Below are 21,804 nucleotides of genomic sequence, written 5' to 3'. Positions count from 1 at the left end.
GAAAGAACCTTGACGAACAATAGGAGATTTGCTAGGAGGAATTTGAGAGGTATTAGTGAAGTTATTCAACCAACTATTGAGTTTATCAACCCTTTCGCAATAGAAGGAGAGGAGAACCCATTACACAATACCCTACAAAATCAACCTACAATGCCTAAATTATCGTCACACTCCGTACCCACCGAGGAGAACCTACCCAATGGTACTCCTACACCACAACATCTAACCGGAAATTTTATTGCCAAATCCGCCTTTATCCAATTAGTCGAAAGGAGCCAATTTGGGGGAATGCCTAGTGAAGACCCTCATTCTCATATGGAAACCTTTTGCGACTATTGCGATGCAATCTCTCAAACCGGTGTGACTCAAGACCAAATTCGATGGGTCTTATTTCCTTTTTCTCTAATCGGCACCGCGAAACAATGGTTGAAGGGCCTTGACAAGGCCGCTCTCGGAATAGATTCTTGGAAGAAGTTGGCTCTAGCTTTCTACAAAAAATTCTACCCACCGGAAAAAACTAACATGCTAAGAGCTCAAATTACGGGTTTTAAGCAAAGGGATGAAGAATCTTTGTATGAAGCTTGGGAGCGGTTCAAGGGAATTTGTCGCTCATGTCCTCACCATGGACTTAGCGAATGGTTTTTGGTACAACAATTTTGGAATGGTTTATATGAAGATTCAAGGAACATTCTCAACATGGGATCAAATGGAATGTTCACCGAAGTTGATGACAATCAAACATGGAACAAGATTGAGGAAATGGCGGTCCATAACTCACAATATAGTAGACCTCGCAAGGCTACTAGAGGAGGAAAGCATGAAGTGGACTCCGTTACTCAATTGGGTGCTCAACTTAGTGCTCATATTGACACAATCAATTTGAAGTTTGAAAAAGCTATGACTAGACTTGAAGAAGTCTCAAAATCACCAAAGCATCATGTTAGTGCCATGACGGCACACTCATCAATCCCAAGTGGGATATGTGAGAATTGTGGAACTTTGGGACATGACCAAAGTGAATGTAGGGGAACAAATGAACAAGTGAATGCTTTCCAAGCATACAAGAGTGGTACCCCTTATTCCAACTATTACAATGAAAACACCAAATTCCATCCAAATCTCTCATACAAAAGCCAAAATGTTCAAAACCCTCAAACAACATACACTCCACCACCCATGAGAAACCAAAATCAAAGACCCTTTTACAATCAAAACCAAGGTTACCAAAATCAATATCCATACAGTCACCAAAATGACCAAGGTTTTGATGTCCAAAAAGAGGTCCTCCAAATGCAAAAGAATCAACAAGAATTTTTCACTCAAATGCAAAAAGATAGTCAAGCAAAGGAAACCACCATCAACAACATCCTAGCTCACACCAAGATGTTGGAAACCCAATTGACTCAACTAGCATCTTCAAGCTCACAAAGACAAAAGGGGCAATTACCACCTCAAAGTAATCCCCCAAGACATGAGACGGTTAGTGCCATTCACTTGAGAAGTGGTACAAGGTATGAAGCATCGAAGAAGAAAGTTGAGGATGAAGTTGTGGAAGCTAGTGATAAGGAAGAAATGGTGCAAAACTCCAAAGATGGAGAATCATCAAAAGAAGAAAGTTCAATGAAAAATGAAGACAAGGTCAAGGAGAAGGAGCCCATTGTGATTAGACTTCCTTTTCCAAGTCGTCAAGCCAAGCCCAAATTTGATGATCAACTTGGAAAGTTCATGGAAATTGTGAAGAATTTGGAAGTCTCAATTCCTTTCACGTAATTAATCAATCACGTGCCGGCCTATGCGAAATACATGAAAGATATCCTCACAAAGAAGAAGTCGATCCGGAAACTTGAGAATATCGCCTTCACTAAGGTGAGTAGTGCAATACTTCAAGGGAGTTCACCTCCAAAACAAAAGGATCCGGGAAGCTTCTCAATACCGTGTACCATTGGCGACACAACGATCAACAAAGCCTTATGTGATCTAGGGGCTAGTGTGAGTGTCATGCCGTACTCGGTGAGTAAAAGGTTGGGGATGGGAGAGCTTAAATGCACCAACATCACACTCCAAATGGCCGATAGATCGACGAAGACACCATTAGGGATATGGGAAGATGTCCCCGTGCGAATTGGGATGTTTTTCATCCCGGTGGACATTGTCATTGTTGATATGGAGGAAGATTCCAACATTCCAATCATTCTAGGAAGACCTTTCCTACACACTGCGGGTGCGGTGATTGATGTGAAACATGGTGAGCTCACTCTAGAAGTGGGAGATGAAAGCATAACCTTTAATCTTGACAAGACTATGAGAGCTCCTCGTTTGCATGAATCGTGTTTCATGATTGAACATTATAGCCGAAAGGATGAGAGGAAGAAATCGGAACTCCAATGGAAGAAGAAAATTAAAGATGCTCCATTTAAAGAGCAAGTGAATTATGACAAGGAGAGCTTGCAAAGCTCATCAAAATCAATCAAAGAAGAAGAGAATGGCGTCATTGGCCGAGAGAAATAATTGGGAGAGTTGTCTCCATCAAATCAAGAGATTTTCAATGATCAACTTGATGAAGTTTGTGGTCTTTGGGACGACGAATTTGAAGGGATTTTTAATCCCTACCTTGGTAATGCCATCGATCAAGATCGACAACAAGGGCAAAGGACTATTGAAGACCTCTACCATGATAATGAACAAGCTTTTGATTACTTTTTCAAGGTGTTGAGCAACATCAACAACACCTTGAACATGCCCCCTTGACATCTCATCAAGAATGAGAGTTTGGTGGAGTCCTCCCTAAACCACCATTTGTAAATATTTCTAACTCCCTAACTTGCATTTCAATTCTTGTATTGCAATTTTTGTCATCTTTGGATTTTTATTTACTTTGATCAAGATAATTGTCATGTTTGAGAGAAAAGTGAGGGAGGGACTAATAATTTTAATCGATGTGTAGTGCTTTAGCTTTGTGTGGGGATGGCAATTGTCTAGGCTAATCATGCCTTAGTAACGCCCCACAATGACGAACACGAGATATGAAGAAGAATAGAAGGTTGATAAGGGATATGCATTGTACACGGGTGGAACTGAATCCGGGTACAAAGGGGTAGAATCCGCCCGTCTTCATGCAATCCGAGCGTACTGGGTTGAAGGCGCACGTCCCTATAAGCTGAAATTTTGAAAGATTTTTGACTGTAAGAGAATCCGGGCGTCCTGAACAGCAATCCGCCCGTCTCTGAAAATCCGTCCGTCTTGGAAAGAAGACGCCCGTCTTCTGTGCTGAAGAAAACAAGAGAAATTCCTGGACTGAAATCCGTCCGTCTTCTGAAGAATCCGCCCGTCCCGTGTCAGCGAATCCGAGCGTCTTCTCTTGAATACGCCCGTCTTTAGGCGAGTTTTATCAAACCCAGAAAGTGCAGAATCCGCCCGTATTGGGCAGAAACCGCACGGATTGCCCCTGCAGTTCGAATTTATCGGTCTTTATAAAATACCTCCCACCTTCATTCATTCATTCATTCATAACACTACTTCAAAACATCAAAACCCTCATCCTCTCTATCACAAAAACAAAATTCCTCAACTACATTCACCAAAATCAAATCAAATCATCTTTCTAACAACAAATCAATCACTCCTTTTTCAATAAAAATCAAAACCAAGCACAAAATCTTCAACCTTTGAGTCGATTTTTGAATTCATAAAGGCAAAGCCTTTCACCTTTAAATCGATTTGGGTACACTACAAATTGAAGATTTTTCATTCTTTTCTTGGTTAATTCATCAATGGCAAGGACTAAGGGAGCAACAAAAGCAACAAAGGCACTAAAGACACTTTCACAAAGGCAAAAGGCTCTTCAAGTAAAGAAAGCATTGGCTATGGTGGTAGCAACACCAAACTTGGAAGTGCAACAACAACAACAACCTTCTATGGGAGCAACAACACCTTCTACTCCGGAAATCGATCAACTTTTGCATTATCCGGAGGTAACTTTTATTTCCAAAACCCATAGAGATACTTTTGCCAAGTTTGCTAGGAAATCATTTCAATCCACCAAATTTATTTGTGAAGACAACTTGGGAAAGTTGGGTGTCCTTGAGCAAATTAGAGCCTTTTTCAAAGCCATGGGGTTAGAGAAATTGTTTGAATCAAAAGAATTGACATACCCCTCCCTTACCTTGGAGTTTTTGAGTTCTTTGAAAGTCAACAAAGTTGAGAGTAGGGAAAATCTCAAGTTTCGTCTAGCTAATGTTAGTAGACGCATTTCCTTTAGGGAATTGGGTGAAATTTTGGGTCTTAGTGATGAACCGAGTTATTTTAAGAATTATGGAAAGTATGACCCCGACCCTCTTTGCGAGGCAATTTCCGGGAGGAAATTTGAGGATTTTCATGCGAGTCGTACTCTTTTAGTCCACCATCCGGGCATAAGAGTATGGCACAAGGTCATAGGAAACACCATTATTGCAAGGAAAGATACCAACCATTTCACCAAACTTGATTTTATTCTTCTTGAATCGGCTTTGAACATTGGAAGAGTACACACCAAGCCTTTAAACTCTTTGAGGCTTTTGGTAGATAGATGGCTCAACATTGATTGTGGGAAGAAGGGCACTACCGTTATTGTCAATGGCGGCCTAGTCACTATCCTAGCTAAGTACTTTGATCCTAACTTCAACAAGGATAACAAGTATAAAGCAAAGGAGGGTGGTCATCTTGTTAATTTGCATACTATGATACAAAAGTACAAGTGGGTTGCCCATAACCCTCTTGACACCAAGTATGGATGGCTCACTAGTGAAGCTAGATCGTTCACCTTGCCTTCAAAGATTTGTCGTCTAAGCGTCCACCGGACCAATTATCTACTTCCCCTTTCTAAAGAGGCCGAGTATATTATCCAACAAAAAAAGGGTGAACTTGAAATGCCCTCGTCTTCCATTGTCATACCACCTTACCCCTTTGAGTATCAAGAGTTCAAGCCGGAAGGAGTTGAAGCTAGAAATGATTATTTGACTCTTCTCATGCAAGCAATTCACAAGCAAGCCTTTGAGGATCGGAAAAATGCTTACTTGGCTCAATATCCACGCCTCCTACACTTGGCTAGGCAAGGACTACTTGATCCATCATGTCCTTTGCCTAGTTGGGCGGATAGAGAAGTCCTATTTCCGGGTGCATCTAGGGTCGTTTCGGGTGACAATGAGGTTGTTGGTAATGAAGAAGTTGATGATAACATTGATGAGGAAGCAAGTGAAGAAGGAGAAAAGGATGGTGAGCAAGATGATGAGCAAGGTGAAGAGGCAAATGAAGAGGGAAGTGGCATTGAGACCACTTCTAATGAGGAATGTGATAATGGTGATGATATGATGGAAGATTAGCAAGCCTTGGAGGCTCCTACCCTCTCATGGTTTGTCTATTTCTCTCTTTGTTTTTAATTATTTTCTTAATCATTGTTAGAGTAGTCCTAGCACCATAGAGGACTCACACCTCGGTACCATTGAGGTGTTCTCATTTTATTGTTCCCATTTTCAAAATCCAAAATGACAAATTCGTTTCATGCATTGCATAGTGTGTGCATGAACTACACCCATCATTGGACATTAACAATAGTGTCTAACTCGGTTTGGGGAAGTTAATGCATACACAACGGGAGGTAATCTAAATTATCCACTCCGTCATAACAAAAACCATGCATCATGTAGTGTAGCCTAGTATAGATTACATTTAGTGTAGAAATCATGCATCATCTTTGCATAATTCCATCATTTTGGCCATTGAGGACAATGCCCATATTAGTGTGGGGATGGGAATTCTAACATTTAACTCTTATTCAAAAAATCCAAAAAAATTGAAAAAGTTCGAAAATCATAAAAATTTGAAAATTGAAAAATCCAAAAACATGTTTATTTCCTTTTGTAGTCTTGTGTATATATTGTGTTTGTTCTATCCTTGTTCACATTGATTGACTACGCCACATCCGAGACATGAGGATAATGAAGACCGCATGGTATGATCTTTCCAATCTCCTTTTTCCTCTTTATGTTAATGACTGTGTGGCTTTATTTTGATTGATGCGGTATAACAATGTGAACTTAGGACTTGCATTTAGTTTATATGTCATATTAGTTGATAAAATCACTTGTATTAGGATGTTTATATTAGTTGCATCATGGCATGTAGTTGCATGTTAGAAATGTTTTGAAAAATGCCTAATTAGGAACTTTGACAAGAGCAACTAAGCCATTACAAATACTTGTTCAACTTAAGACTTTGCGTACTAGAATGGTTGTAAAACACCCTAGATAGTGTCATACTAGTATCTTTTGACCCATGACCCAAGGCCTAGTCAAGGGTTTGCATGTGAGTCACCTATCCAACCCCGTGATGCGATGTGGACTTGGTTAACTTGTCTAGGTGACCTTGGTTGACCTTGTGGTAAGGCAACCCAAAAATATTTTCTATCAATAAGCTTGAAGTGCTCATTTCAAGGAATTTTTTCATGTGGAAGTAATTTAATTCCAAGGAAACCTCAAATGTTATGAATTGTTGAAAGTTGAGAAATTTAAATTGTTTTGATGGAGGCGTACCACTTCTATGTGCTTTGGAGCGGGATCCATTGAATTGGGCCCCCACACGGTTGTGAATTCGGCCGCCCAGAGACAGAGTGACTATCACCCCGAAAAGCTATTGTCTAGAGGTTAACCGGTTCCTATTAAGCGATTGGCGAAAGCAAAGGACACTAGCCCGGAAGGGACAAACCCCATCTTAAATTTTTGAAATGTGAAAGTGAAATGAGGACAATTTTGAATACTAGTCATATCCACCGTTGTGTATAAAGATTTGAGCATTTCATTCCCAAAAAGCCTTTTTGTCAAGCCACTTTGTCGAGCTTGGGACGATCCATGACCTTTACTTTTGTAGAGAATTCGAGACTTGTCATGTCATATGCTACTAGCATCATAGGGATCATCATTCCACCACCATCTGATCGCTCTTGACGAAAGCATTTGGAAATTGAGGACGAAAGTAGTCTAGTTTAACACCATTTGGAGCTGATTTAGTGCCATCCTCTTAGCCTTAGTAATTTGTTGAACTAGTATTTGTGAAGGATTACATGCGCTTAAATTTGTTCCTCTTTAGTGCCTCCGCCACTTGATGAGGAAGTGGCTATTCTTTTGTAGATGCATCCATTATGTGATTTTGTGTGCTTAATGTTTGGATGTGTCGCCATTTTGGCAAGACCCACCTTGCCTTGAAAGAAGGCATCCTACCTCATGGTTGTCTTGTTGTGAGTTGAAGGGCGGAGTGATACCCGCTAATTGTCTCATATCGGGTATGTTATTAGGTTAGTTTAAATAATGGTCCTAGTCTTTGTCACCTCTTTACTCGGGACGAGCAAAGGTTCGGTTTGGGGATATTTGATGTGACCATAATTAGCGCATATTTAGCCCCCGAATTAGCCTTGTTCCCATGCTTTTTAGTGCATATTTGGGTCATTTATTATCTTTAGTTCTTTGTTTTGCATATTCTTTGAGATTTTGATCCCTTGGTAGGAAAGGAGTAAGAATCTTGCATTTTCATGGCGAAACGAGACTAAATTGATCGAATTCAATGACCAAGCATCAAGGAGAGACAAGATTAGAAGGCCTTTGTACATATGATAGTAGATGAGTAATGTTGAGAAAGGATCCTTGAGTCCCCAAGGAAATCCCCAAGGAATTTATGAAGAAAAGGGAAGAAAAGAAGAAGAAGTCTTGCTGAGGCACAATCCGTGCGGATTGTCTACAATCCGGCCGTCCTCCACTTGCACAATCCGTGAGGTTTTCCACCAAGACGCTCGGATTCCATCACCACAATCCGCCCGGATTCTCTTGAATCCGCTCGGGTTCCATCGCCAGAATCCGCCCGTCCCGACCCTAATCCGCTCGGATTCCTCTACTGCGCGATTTCGTCTTCTCCAAGCTAAAAAGAAAGAAGCCCTTCCTTCGAAAAATACCGGCTCCTCCCTGCTCAATCTAAAAAGTGTAATTACTAGTTTAGCCTTTAGTTAACCCTAATGCATCCCCCTAATTTCCACTATAAATACCTCATTAGTCTAATTAGAAGAGCATGTTCTTCTTATCAATATTTAGAGTAGTTAATATCAATAAAATCTCTCTTTAGTTTTGTAATCAACAATTAATCAAGTTCTAATACAAGTTTTATTTCCTTAATCTCTCTTTTGTTCATCCTTTATTTTGGGTAATTGAAGATTATTTGGGTTATTATTGGGAGATTGACAACCTCTCAATCAAGCATTCAAGTACTACTTTTATCTTTGCTTTATTATTGGAATCATTAGTAGGTATAATTCTCTTAATCCTTTTTTAATTATTGTTAATTACTTTCATTTATTCATCATGTTTCATTTTGTTGGTATGATTGACAACCTTGCTAGCATGATCAACATGATAATGAGTGAGTAGTCTCTTAGCTATGGTTAATGGGTGATTAGGGGAAACCAACATGGGGAATGATTCATGCTTAAATTAATATGCTTTCATGCTTTATTTGCTTGCTTGTTTTGATCTCAACTCATGCACATGTTATATTTGATGAAATGCTAAGCCTATGAAGCCTTGAATTTACCACCATCTCCTATCTTTTCAATGAGACTTGTAAGACATAACCCTACTCGAGTCTCATTAGACCATGCATGTTGTTGAGTAGGGAAGATTAAGTCGACTTGTAGGTGTTGTACAATCTAATCGATTCGGCTCCGGGACCCAAACTTTCCTAGGATTGTAAGATATAACCCAACTCAATCCATCACAACAATAATTGCTTGCTTATAATTTGAGAACATGTTTGTATGATCAATTCCCATGATTCCCCTATGATCCCATGACACCCTAGTGCTTTTTAATCAATTGTTTACACCCCTTTTAATTCATCTTGCTTATTTATTTTCATTGCTATTTTAGTTAGTGACCTTCTACATCAACCCAAATTGTGACACCCCTAAGACACCACTAGTTGCAATAGAAATCTCATTTCAATACCCGTCCCTTGGGATCCGACCTTTACTTGCCTCTTTACTAATTGTAGAGTAGTTTGTGAAGCTATAAATTGTGTTTTGATTCGGACGTGACCCAACGACCACACCTTTAATTGTGAGCACGAAACGGACCGATCAGTGAACTATAATCTCGCATACGAGAATGATTAAAGTAAGGTGATGGCTTAAAGGCTATGACATCTGCATGCCCATGAAAACTAACATACAACCTATATGAGTCAATTTTCATGCATTTTAGTAGTAGGTGGTTTGGTTTTAGGCGGAATATGATGCATAAACTAACATGTGAACGAAAAGCAAAAAGAATGAAAAGACGTAAAAACAATAAAAGTCCTAGTGTGGCCTATCCTATCAAAATGAACAATAAATACAAGTTTGGAATCCATCCTTGGACCCGAGAAGCTTGTCTTGATGTTCCATCTTGATCCATGTAGCGGGAGTGAGCTTGAATCTTCATCTTTAGTCTTCTTTGAAATTACAATAAATAAAATTACATAATTGACCTATTAATTACATTCTAATTTCAAAAACCCAAAACTAAAATAAAGGAGATTCGAGATCTCATAATTACATAAGAAATCATGTTTCCTTCATTACGAAAACATAATTTGACTAAGGCCACACTAAGTATTACAAATTACAACCGATTGCAAAAAAAAATACGTAAATAAAATTCATTCATTCGATTCATTCAACAAAATTAAAAGCATCAACTAAAAATAAAATTAACATACATGACACAATTCATTAATTATGTTGATTAATTTATCCAAACCACCTATTTAAATTAAATTAAGTGACAATTCCGCAATTTAATCACATTAATTTCATTTCAATCCATATTAAACTTGTAATATGAATTCTATCCGTCAAAATTTTAAACCGCTTTAAAATAACTCGGTATCTTTAAATTGTGAACGGATTCACAATAACTAATTGGTCAAAATAAAAAAAAAAACAAAAACCAATTATAAATTGGTCTCGGCTGAAAAATAAACAAAAATTTTTTTTTTTATTATAATATCAGCTCCACACGGCCGAAAAAAAACAACCCTTTTTTTTATTTTTTATACTCGGCAATTAGGAAAAGGAAAAAAAAAATTTCCATAATTTTTTTCGGTAATTATGGCAAAAAAAAAACAAGAAAAAAAAACTTTTCTTTTATTTTTTTTTATCTCGGTTCACCCAAAAAAAACAAAACAAATTTTTTTTTTTTTTATATGGTAAACCCTAAAAACGACCTCCCCTTTTTTTTCCTTTCTTTTGCGGCAATTAGCCCTAAAACAAGATTTGATGACTAAATTGTTTACCTTTGCTATTAGAACATGATTAGCATATGAAATAATAAACATGATTAATTTATATGCCAAAAACTATATAGCAAAAACAATCTTTTTATCATAAACATGACGATTCCATTTAATTTTAACTTAATCTGCATTAAATAAAAAACTACCAATTTCTTCATATGATAATTTTAACTGATTAAAACAATAATATGAAAAATAAAATGGAAAAATATCATCAAACTAAAAGAAAAAAACGGCAAGAAGAAAAAAAAAACAAATCGGCACAAAAAAAAAATTTTGCCGAACCCTAAAAATTTTCGAAACCCTAAAAAAAAAATTCGAAAATCCTCATAGTTTACATACAAATTTATGAAAATCATCAATATTAAAATCGTGGCCTAGTGCTCTGATACCACTTGTGGGAAATAATCTGTATATTTCCCTTAATTTAGAAGGATTATAACGATCTAACAATGATGATTAAAGATCATAAAGAAAAATACATAAACAAAGTATAAGGATTCAGAATTAACCTTCGGTCCTAGCAAATATGGCCTAAGAACAATATCAAAATTGATATTCACCTATTAGTTGCACCCAAGACGATATGAGATATGCCCTTTGATTATGCTAGAATCGATCTAAAATTTTCTGTAAAATTTAGTTTTTTTTGTGTTCTTGTGATGAGAGAGAGGAGGCAAGGTCCAGAAAAAGCATTAGGGTAGAAATAATTCTCTCCCTTTCTTTTTATACAGACCGAAACTTGGAGTCAATTAGGAAAGATAAATCTCTCCTAATTTTCGGCCAAGCTGACCGAAATAAGGAGTAAAATTATCCTTATTTTTGGTCTTTCCAAAAATATATAATATGTGTTGAATTGTCATCTAGTGAGGATCCAACCCATGACCTCTTGGTATGTGTACCCTCGCTATTACCACTATGACACATTCATCTTGTTGATATTAAATACAACTGATTATATTTAATTACGAATTAACAGAATAATTCGTCCAAGCTAACATTATATACATTTAATTAAATACAACTTATTATATTTAATTTACGAATTGACAGTTAATTCGTCTCAACGAATATTATCTAATTTTCATTAAATAATTATCTCATCAACACATTGACTAACTTTTTAGTCATATTGGGCATCAATGTAATTATATTTCTATAACTACATTTCTCAAACACATCCTATAGGTGTGACCTTTAGGGACCAGTTGATCAACGCCATCTGTATGATAATAACGTTAAACTTTCTAGCAAGCCAACCGTTATTAGGTAAACGTTAATCAACTGATTAAATATACGAAGTATACCCTTGTGAACCTGTAAGAGATTTACAAATGTTATCACACTAATTTGTGGAGGACACAAGCTCCAACATTTAGATGGCCCAAGAAGTGGACCAATGAACGCCCTAACAACAAGAGAGACTCCAGCAAGAGGTGCGAATACCACGATGACATAGGCCACAACACCGATGAATGCTACACCTTGAGAAGAGAAGTCAAATTCCAGTACAATCGAGGAAACCTGGACCATCTCTTACCAGGAGGCTCCACTAAAGTAAACTCCACTTATCAGGTTCTGCCCTACCCTCCACCTGTATGTACTAGAATTGTGAATGTCATTACAGGAGGCTCGAAATTGTGCGGGTTGACCTACTCGGCAATAAAGAGGCACGCCACTCAAACCAAAGGACATCCTCACCCCGGAGGAAGACAAAGGAGAGCAGCTGTGGGAAATGAATGTGGATGGTGCTTCTAATATGAGGGGAGCTGGGGTGGGAATGGTCCTTAGGTCACCTCAAGGAGACCTCATCGTCCAGGCAATTCGATGCGAATTCAAAGCCACCAACAACGAGGCGGAATACAAAGCCTTGATCCTAGGCCTATAGCTAGCTCTAGACCTGAAAATCAGGCACATCAAGGTATACAATGACTCCCAACTTATAGTCAACCATGTGAATAACTCTTATGCAGCTAAGGACTCCACAATGATGGCCTACCTGGAAGTCCCAAAGGAGTTAAAACTCAGGTTCGCCACCTTCGATATCAAGAAAATCCGCAGGGACCAGAATGTAGAGGCAGACGCCTTAGCTGCCCTAGGGCAACGTTCAAACTAGGTACATTCTCTACCATACCTATCGTCCACGTACAGAAACCTGCAATATCAAAAACAGGACAGGGCGAAGGGAACGAAACCAGCTCGCAACAGCTACAGGAAGCAGGGGCGTTAAGCAACACCACCAGTAAAGAGGAAGCTACTTACTGGAGGAAGGCTTACCAAGACTGGTTGCAGAATGACATACTACCCGCAGACAAAAAGGAGGTAAGAAGCTTTAAAATGAAAGCCTCGAGATTTGTGCTAATTGATGGCATTTTGTTCAGGAAATCCCTCGCAGGACCTTACCCGAGGTGCCTGGATAAGGAGGAGTCCCATGTTGTTTCGCATGCTCTCCATGGTGGTGAATGTGGAAATCATGCAAGGGACATGAGCCTGTCCAATAAGGCCCTCAGGCAGGGATATTTTTGGCCAATAATGCGGAAAGATGTCATGGAGCATGCAAATAAGTGTGATGCATGTCAAAGATATGCACCAGTCAGCCACCAGCAATCAGAGCCCCTGCACGCAGTAATCTCACCTTGGCCTTTTATGAAATGGGGGATGGATATAGTGGGACCATTTTCTTAGGCACTAGGAAACAGGGTCTACATGCTCGACATGACGGATTACGTTTCCAAGTGGATAGAGGCAGAATCATCCTCTCAGGTCATTGAAACCCAGGTTATATCTTTCATTAAACGCAATATCATCTGTAGGTTTGGCATCCCGTCTGAGATAATATGCGATAATGGATCTCAATTTATTGGAAATAAAATAGAAGCATTTTGTGTTAGATGGAATATTTCATTGCAGAAATATACCCCCATGAACCCCCAGTCCAACGGACAAGCTGAATCCAGCAACAAGATCATAGTGGAAAATCTCAGAATGAAACTGGAAGAGATTGAGGGCAAATGGGCATAAAAGCTACCACTAGTCCTCTGGGTTGACAGAACCACCCCTAAAGTGGCAACAGGACAACCTCCCTTCAACCTAGTACTCGGAGCCGAGACAGTTATTCCTGTAACACCCCCATACTCTAAGTGCCTTACCAGGACCACTTAAGGCATGGAAGTGCTACCATCTCGGTTACCCGATGCAATGATAATCATAAGACAATAAAGAAACGTACTTTAAAAGTAAATACTCCCTCCATTCAACTCCACACTACCATTATCTATTTTGTATACTATTCATAGTTAAACATTCAGTTTTTATTTTCTCTCAATTCATAAGTGAAAAAATATATTCATGTGGGATCTTGATTTATTTGTCGTTACGAGTATATTAAAAATATCTAACTTTCATATTTTTTGCAAATACGTAGGTAACGGTATTTAGCGCGTAAAAGACACGTTGACAAATGTGAAAAAAGAAAGTGGTAGTGTGGAGTTGAATGGAGGGAGTATAGTTTAAGCGATTACATGTCTCAAGCTAAAACTGTTAAATGAAATACAATCAAACCAATACTGTCGGCTAATAAAACTGAACAACTAAAGGACATCGTCTAACACAACGGAAGACTCTTCTAACTGCAAGTGATGACTCATCCCAGCTAGCCCAAATGCATCGTATCAAACCTGCTCAACAACTGCTCACCATCCCCGAATGGATCACCGCAGTTTTTAAAACATTTAAACGAGGTCAGTACTAATTACACAATACAAATCACGATAAAACAAATGCCAAACAGTTCAATTGTCACATCAAACCCCAATCTCCATAATCAATCTCCACACAACTGACTACACACTAAAGTGTGCAGCCCTGCCAGAGTACCCATCGCAACAGATACTCCACACAGCCAGTGGGGGACCGCAGCCGTTCCCACCTAAGCACCGCTCATCTCATCCGAGCGATAAACCCATGTTCATTAATGTGCACATCCCTTCTATGGCGGGTTCCACAGAAGGCGAATCAAGGGCGTGAAGCCACTCCCGCAAGTGACTTCACTCAGCCAGGGACGCACCCAAGATCACGACGCTTAAACAAAGAATCACAACACAACCTCAACATCCGTCTGAAACATTCAACAGTACAATATCACAACCGTCAGAAACAATCAACAATACAATATCTCAACCGTCTGAAACAATCAACAATTACTATCTACAACACAATCACCACACACATCATGTAACAAATACTGAGTAGGGAAACCCTACCTGGAATGCAATAACTATTTAGACGATCTAGCAGCTGTCTCAAAATCTTTCTTTTATGAACCCTCCTCCTATACACATATTCATACAATCACTACCACAACAATATAATCATAAAACCCCCAATTCCCAAATTAGGGTTTAACAAATACTATCCAAATGCTATAAAAATGATACTTAAGACTTACCCTTGACGCATGGATCACAACAGTGTAAAGAACGATGAAATCCGACACCTCTAGCTCCGGGATTTGCTAATGTTGCGATCACAAACAAACTACGTAACTCCTTTTCTCCTCACTTAGGTTTCAGAATAGATAAAAGAAACTAAGAAAAGTGACGGACAACCTTTTATACTTATCTCGCATTATTAACAAAACCCGTCAAACTCAGCCCGTAAAACTCACTTACTCGATCGAGTAAGGCACTTACTCGATCGAGTGCCCCCTACTCAATCGAGTACCCAACCTACTCGATCGAGTACCCTACAAGCAGACTACTGTTTTTGCGTCAAAAACTACTTACTCGACAGAGTAAGCCCCACTCGATAGAGTACCCATAGACATAGAAAACCGTAGTATTACAGTCTTCCCTCCTTAAACAAACATACAAACTCGACCAAGACACAACAACGCAACTAAGAACTCAAAACGAAACCCCAACCTATAAAACATGAACTTTTAACACCAACTCCACCAACTACGACTACGCCTACCTCCACAACATATCTCACGATATCGTATCAACTACATTATATCTCTCTCGACACTAACTCTATACACTACCAACAGAAACGCTGCTAGCTCCGTAACATATCATCCACTAGAAAATCCAATATCAAGATACTCATAACATCAAACGGAATGTTACATTCTACCACCCTTAAAAGGAACATCGTCCTTGAAGTTTACTCACACTCATAACATCATCATCCAACTGTCAACACTATTGAAATATTCTCTTATTCCTAAACATCGAACTACTACAAGCACGGTCATGACCTTTAATAAAATCAATCAAAACAAATATCCGTCCTTTATGCTACACCAACACTCTACTTCCAATTATACTACCATATGCACAACCATCAAAATCTCTTTTATCGCATCCTACTCCCCTTAAGATAAATGTTACGTCCTCGTAACTCACTAATACTAAATCCTAGCTATATCTTTTCATTATCCCCATCGCCACCGCATGTCAAAGATAACCACCTATAATCTGAACACTCGTCATGCATAAATCTAAGGCTCTCTTACTTAAACAATTCTCATACTTCAATTCACTCGTCACGCCACCTAACCTAGACCTCAAAATCTTTAGCGTAACCAAAACGTCAATTGTTCCCTATTACTGCTAAAACGACATAATCCTCTATACCTGCACCTATCTCCATACTCATAACTCATGATCCACAATTATTACATACACTCACACTAGATCCTCAAGTTCTTTTCTTTCTTTACCGCAAAACTCATACATAACTTAATATGACACTAATTCCCAACACCCTACACTCACTGTCTCAACGAAAGATTATAAACCACCTGCAACTTTCATATCATTACCACACATGTTCTACGAATCACTTGCCATGACTATGTGCACCGATGCCTCATCTACAACAAGATCAAATGTACTGTAATAACTTCTGACAACTGTGTCCCATCAACAGAATATCATTATACCATGACAACAACGAAAACATATACAACTCTCTTTCATATCATACTCTACCCTCATTCCCAAACTTAACTGCTAAGAAACATAAAAAAACAAAACAACTGTCTATCTGTACAAACTGAAACTCACAGGAAGCAACATCAAATAAAACAACAATTTATGTATAATTGGTATGTACTTTTGAAACTAGAATCATAATCATCCCACCCACTCCACCACAACCGGTGACGGCATCGCAACACCGTTACCAACAGCCACACCGCAGTGCGAAAATACCCACATCACAACACTAAGTACCGTGCCCGGATCACCACCCGAGGCACCAGAACCACACCGATAGACATCGCAACATACACAATCCCATAAACACTCACTCAGAAATAACTTCTCGGACAAGAAAACTTACTCAAATCCACTTTACTAAATCACAACGCAACATATTATAAGAATAAACGAATAAGCACCTCATGACCATCATCCCTACCATTTCACGGAATACACATTTATTATAAATACACATGCAATTATAACTAACCATGCCAGATCAATCAAATTATTACCATTTTTTTATCATTCAATCAGGTTACCGTACTCAACATATAGAAAATTCAGACAACAACTTTATAATTATCACACAATACCACTTCTTGTGAGGTCAAAACCTCACACAAACATTCATACACATCATAGGCCCATAATCACATCCAAGTAGTCAATCCTGATCACGTAAGTTACCACCTGACAAAGGTTACCTCTTACCCGAGCTTAACTCGTATGCCCCTCATAACACATTCTCCCATTCGCATAACCAGCACCTTCTGCCATACATAACCATACAGCTAACACTCATTACCAGAAACCGCCTCTTAAGACTACGTCTTATACTTCCTCACAACCACACATATCAATTCAGTCTCTACAAAATCAACCTCTTTAGAATTGCCATATTTCCTATTTATCATCACCCTTAACCACTAGTGACAACACTTTCACACTACCACCGTTCGTACATCAAACTTCTTACACTCATCTCTAAACATCACAGTTTCTTCCCTATCTTTGGTTATCATCTCAAATAACGAACATCAAATACATCAACAAAAATCATCTCAACTCTATTTCCAATTACATCCTTAATTGTATCGTCACCCGACTCACCACCAAGATCTCATATCGTGCAAATTCTTTACCCAACGTTTACTTTACTTAATTCCTCGAAACTCCTGACTAATCATGTTGTTCTGAAACTCCTATATAACCTTTAACTCAAATCCTCATGATAGTATCATACATCTCGACGATTCCTTACTTTTATATCACATAACTCCGATGAACATTTTCTTAGTTTTACTCCCCTCATTCTTTTCTTTTTACACTCGACAAAAGCAATTAACCATTCAACTCCTTATTACCTCTTACCTAACTCTTTAGTGCTCCAGTTACCTTCTCATTGCTCCAAAACTCACATCTCATTATTTCATATCGATATTATCTCACTCTTTCTTACCATAGATATTCTCTTATTATGCTATCACTCACCCTTGCGACTAATCCATCCCTAGAATAAACATTTACTTGTTCAAACAATTGCATCTCCCTTTTTACATCTCTAGAAATCAAAATTCATTTTATACTTTTAATTGCCCAAGGAAATCACACATTAGTTTCACCTCCTGATAACACAAATTCCCAAACTCAGTCACTATCTGCAAATCCACGTCGCGACATGTCTCCATTAAGTTCACTATATACCACTCTTCTCAATCCCTCTAAAATGACCTTTCATTACATATATTCTTAACCAACACAATTCCTAACCATGTCCCTCCATATTCCCTTACTAATCTCAAGTTACCACCATTCGCATCCCTCATTTCAATCTTTTCGGTCTCACGTTCCATAAACTCTCATCATCCCTTGGCCACATTCACTTACTTTTACATTAATCAACACACAATCATATCACTCGTCTCATCTCACAAAACATTCTTCATGCCTCAATAAACCTTACCAATCTTCCTTTTCTTTTTCCACTATCTACTACAACCACATATAACTCATGTCCTCCCCATCGAACCCATAATCACCATAGGTGCCACTCTTTACTTCATAAGATTGGGTAACTTACGCATCATGACCAACATATACGTGAAACAACACATAAAGAAGCAAAAGAACACCTTTGAATTAAACATAATATGCAATGAAGTCAAAAGATAAACGTATGACCCAAAACATGAGTCACTAGATCGAGTACAGGTCGCTCGATCGAGTAAGTCAGTAACTCGATCAAGTAGCTGAAGTTCAGAAGCACGTAAAATAAAGTACCAGGGCTACTCGATCGAGTAACAAGAGGTGCACTCAATCGAGTACCCTACGCATTTCTCAGCACTTTCCATTTTTCGTAAAACGGTCATATCTCACTCGTTTCTTGGTCTTTTTGGGCGTGTGACCTATCGTTAGAATCGTAAAAGAACAAGATATCACCTCTGATTGGAATCACATTAAAATCATTTATGAATCTCAAGTTATAACAGTTTAAAGACAACCTCTCTATAATCGAAAACACAACTACTTGATTTTACTTCCAAACAACTTAAACGACAACAAGGTAAAAAAAACGACTCGATGCTCATAAAAACAGTATCCCTAACCACATGTTACTATATTCAAAAGCCAAGCAACAGCATCCATTATGCACATGCATCATTCAATTTACCAAGCATGTATTACCTACATGTTTTTATTCTATAACTTTACGTAAACAAAATCACAAATATATAACATCAAGTCTCCTATTCACATGTTACTAGCATAACAACATTATAAAATCTCTTCCATCATACAACATGCTTTATCAAAAATCATATTATCATGCAACATTATCATCTTTTTCCACCAATTATTCATGCTCTTACTCAAACTTTCAGCTATATAAACTCGTACAACACTACCAACAACATATATGTATACATAATTCTATGTATAACTCAAATCAAACAAATTTTCTTTCCGTATTTCTATAATGCCATATCGCAAAACAACTATCATGATTTCAATCAATAATGTATAACATCACCTCATTATAATCTTTCTCTACACATTCCCCATTCTCCACATACATAAATCCACCAATTTATACCACACTTTGCTACAAAGATACACAATTCACAAGATAAACACATAGCGATCCCGACTCATATCCCATGGTGACCGGTTCAAAATTGTAGGGCGAGTTCGCGACTTTAGGACGTCTCCCAAGTCTTTGCATTAGCTCCTACAACTTCTACTCCGAGTTCATTTTAATTAGACTCCCTAGGTTAATTAGATTTATTGGTTACAGGTTTCAAGATCGTCTCTCTGATACCACTTTGTAACACCCCCATACTCCAAGTGCCTTGCCAGGACCACTTAAGGCATGGAAGTGCTACCATCTCGGTTACCCGAGGCAATGATAATCATAAGACAATAAAGAAACGTACTATAAAAGTAAATATTGTTTAAGCGATTACATGTCTCAAGCCAAAACTGTTAAATGAAATACAATCAAACCAATACTGTCTGCTAATAAAACTGAACAACTAAAGGCCATCGTCTGACACAGCGGATGGCACTTCTAACTATAAGTGATGACTCATCCCAGCTAGCCCAAATGCATTGTATCAAACCTGCTCAACAACTGCTCACCATCACCGAATGGATCACCACAATTTTTAAAACATTTAAACGGGGTCAGTACTAATTACACAATACAAATCACGATAAAACAAATGCCAAACAGTTCAATTGTCACATCTAATCCCAGTCTCCATAATCAATCTCCACACAACTGACTACACACTAAAGTGTACAGCCCTGCCAGAGTACCCATCGCAACAGATACTCAACACCGCCAGTGGGGGACCGCAGCCGTTCCCATCTAAACCCCGCTCATCTCATCCGAGCGATAAACCCATGTTCATTAATGTGCACATCCCTTATGTAGCGGGTTCCACAGGAGACGAATCAAGGGCGTGAAGCCACTCCCAAAGTGACTCTACGCAGCCAGGGACGCACCCCGAAGATCACAGACAGTTAAACAATAACCACAACACATCCTCAACAACCGTCTGAAATATTTAACAGTACAATATCACAACCGTCTGAAACAATCAACAATACAATATCTCAACCGTCTGAAACAATCAACAATTACTATCTACAACACAATCACCATACACATCATGTAACTAATAGTGAGTAGGGAAACCCTACCTGGAATGCAATCACTATTCAGACAATCTAGCAGATAGATGTCTCAAAATCTTTCTTCTTTGAACCATCCTCCTATACACATATTCATACAATCACTACCACAACAATATAATCATAAAACCCCCAATTCCCAAATATGGGTTTAACCAAAACTACCCAAATGCTATAAAAATGATACGTAAGACTTACCCTTAACGCAGGGATCACAATGGTGTAAAGAACGATTAAATCCGACACCTCTAGCTCCGAAATTTGCTAATGATACGATATAACAAACCGACCAACCACATTCGTATCACAACCCAATAAGTTGGGATATGTACCTTTGGGCCCATTACTTGTCCTCACTTAAGCCCAAAAGCACAAGGCCTTGTTACTAAGTGGTGGGTGGAATCCCTTATAAACATATCACAACCTCTTCAATTCCCCGATGTGGGATAACCTTACTCTCAATAACTTGGGGTGTTACAATCTCCCCCACTTAAAGAACACAACGTCCTCGTTGTGCCTCCAACTTGACCGCAGCCAAGCCCAGAATCCTCCCCCGCTAGGTGTGTGACCCGGGTACTCCCGACCACGGGCTCACCACACGGTCGCAGGGTTGCTCTGATACCATTTATAACAACCCGACCCACCACGTTCGTAACACAACCCAATAAGATGGGATATGTACCTTTGGGCCCATTACTTGTCCGCAGTTAAGCCCAAAAGCACAAGGCCTTGTTACTAAGTGGTGGGTGGAATCCCTTATAAACATATCACAACCTCCTCAATTCCCCGATGTGGGATAACCTACTCTCAATAACTTGGGGTGTTACATGCGATGAGAAACAAACTACGTAACTCCTTTTCTCCTCACTTAGGTTTTAGAACAGATAAAAGAAACTAAGAAAAGTGACGGACAACCTTTTATACTTATCTCGCATTATTAACAAAACCGGTCAAACTCGGCCCGTAAAAATCACTTACTCGATCGAGTAAGGCACTTACTCGATCGAGTACCCAACCTACTCGATCGAGTACCCTACAGGCAGACTACTGTTTTTGCGTCAAAAACTACTTACTCGACAGAGTAAGCCCCACTCGATGGAGTACCCATAGACATAGAAAACCGTAGTATTACAATTCCATCATAAGTCAGGGTCCCTACCCACAGATACGGACGCCTAACAAAAGAGCGGAATCATGTGGAAATGGCGAGCAACCTGGATACGGTAGACGAGCTTAGAACCAACGCCCAGATTAGGATGGCTTCATACAG

At 38.8% G+C, this 21,804-nt stretch overlaps 1 non-coding gene across 1 annotated transcript; it reads right to left on the bottom strand.

Annotated features, from left to right (window-relative positions):
• Positions 1-522: 522 nt before the first annotated feature.
• Positions 523-629, bottom strand: LOC141604466 (small nucleolar RNA R71). The gene has a single exon (XR_012526163.1). It is a non-coding gene; the product is annotated as a small nucleolar RNA R71 (small nucleolar RNA).
• Between the last annotated feature and the right edge of the window lie 21,175 nt (positions 630-21,804).

This window comes from Silene latifolia, chromosome 9, assembly GCF_048544455.1.
Source record: "Silene latifolia isolate original U9 population chromosome 9, ASM4854445v1, whole genome shotgun sequence".
Lineage (NCBI taxonomy): Eukaryota > Viridiplantae > Streptophyta > Magnoliopsida > Caryophyllales > Caryophyllaceae > Silene > Silene latifolia.
This window is presented reverse-complemented; position numbering and strand designations above follow the sequence as displayed.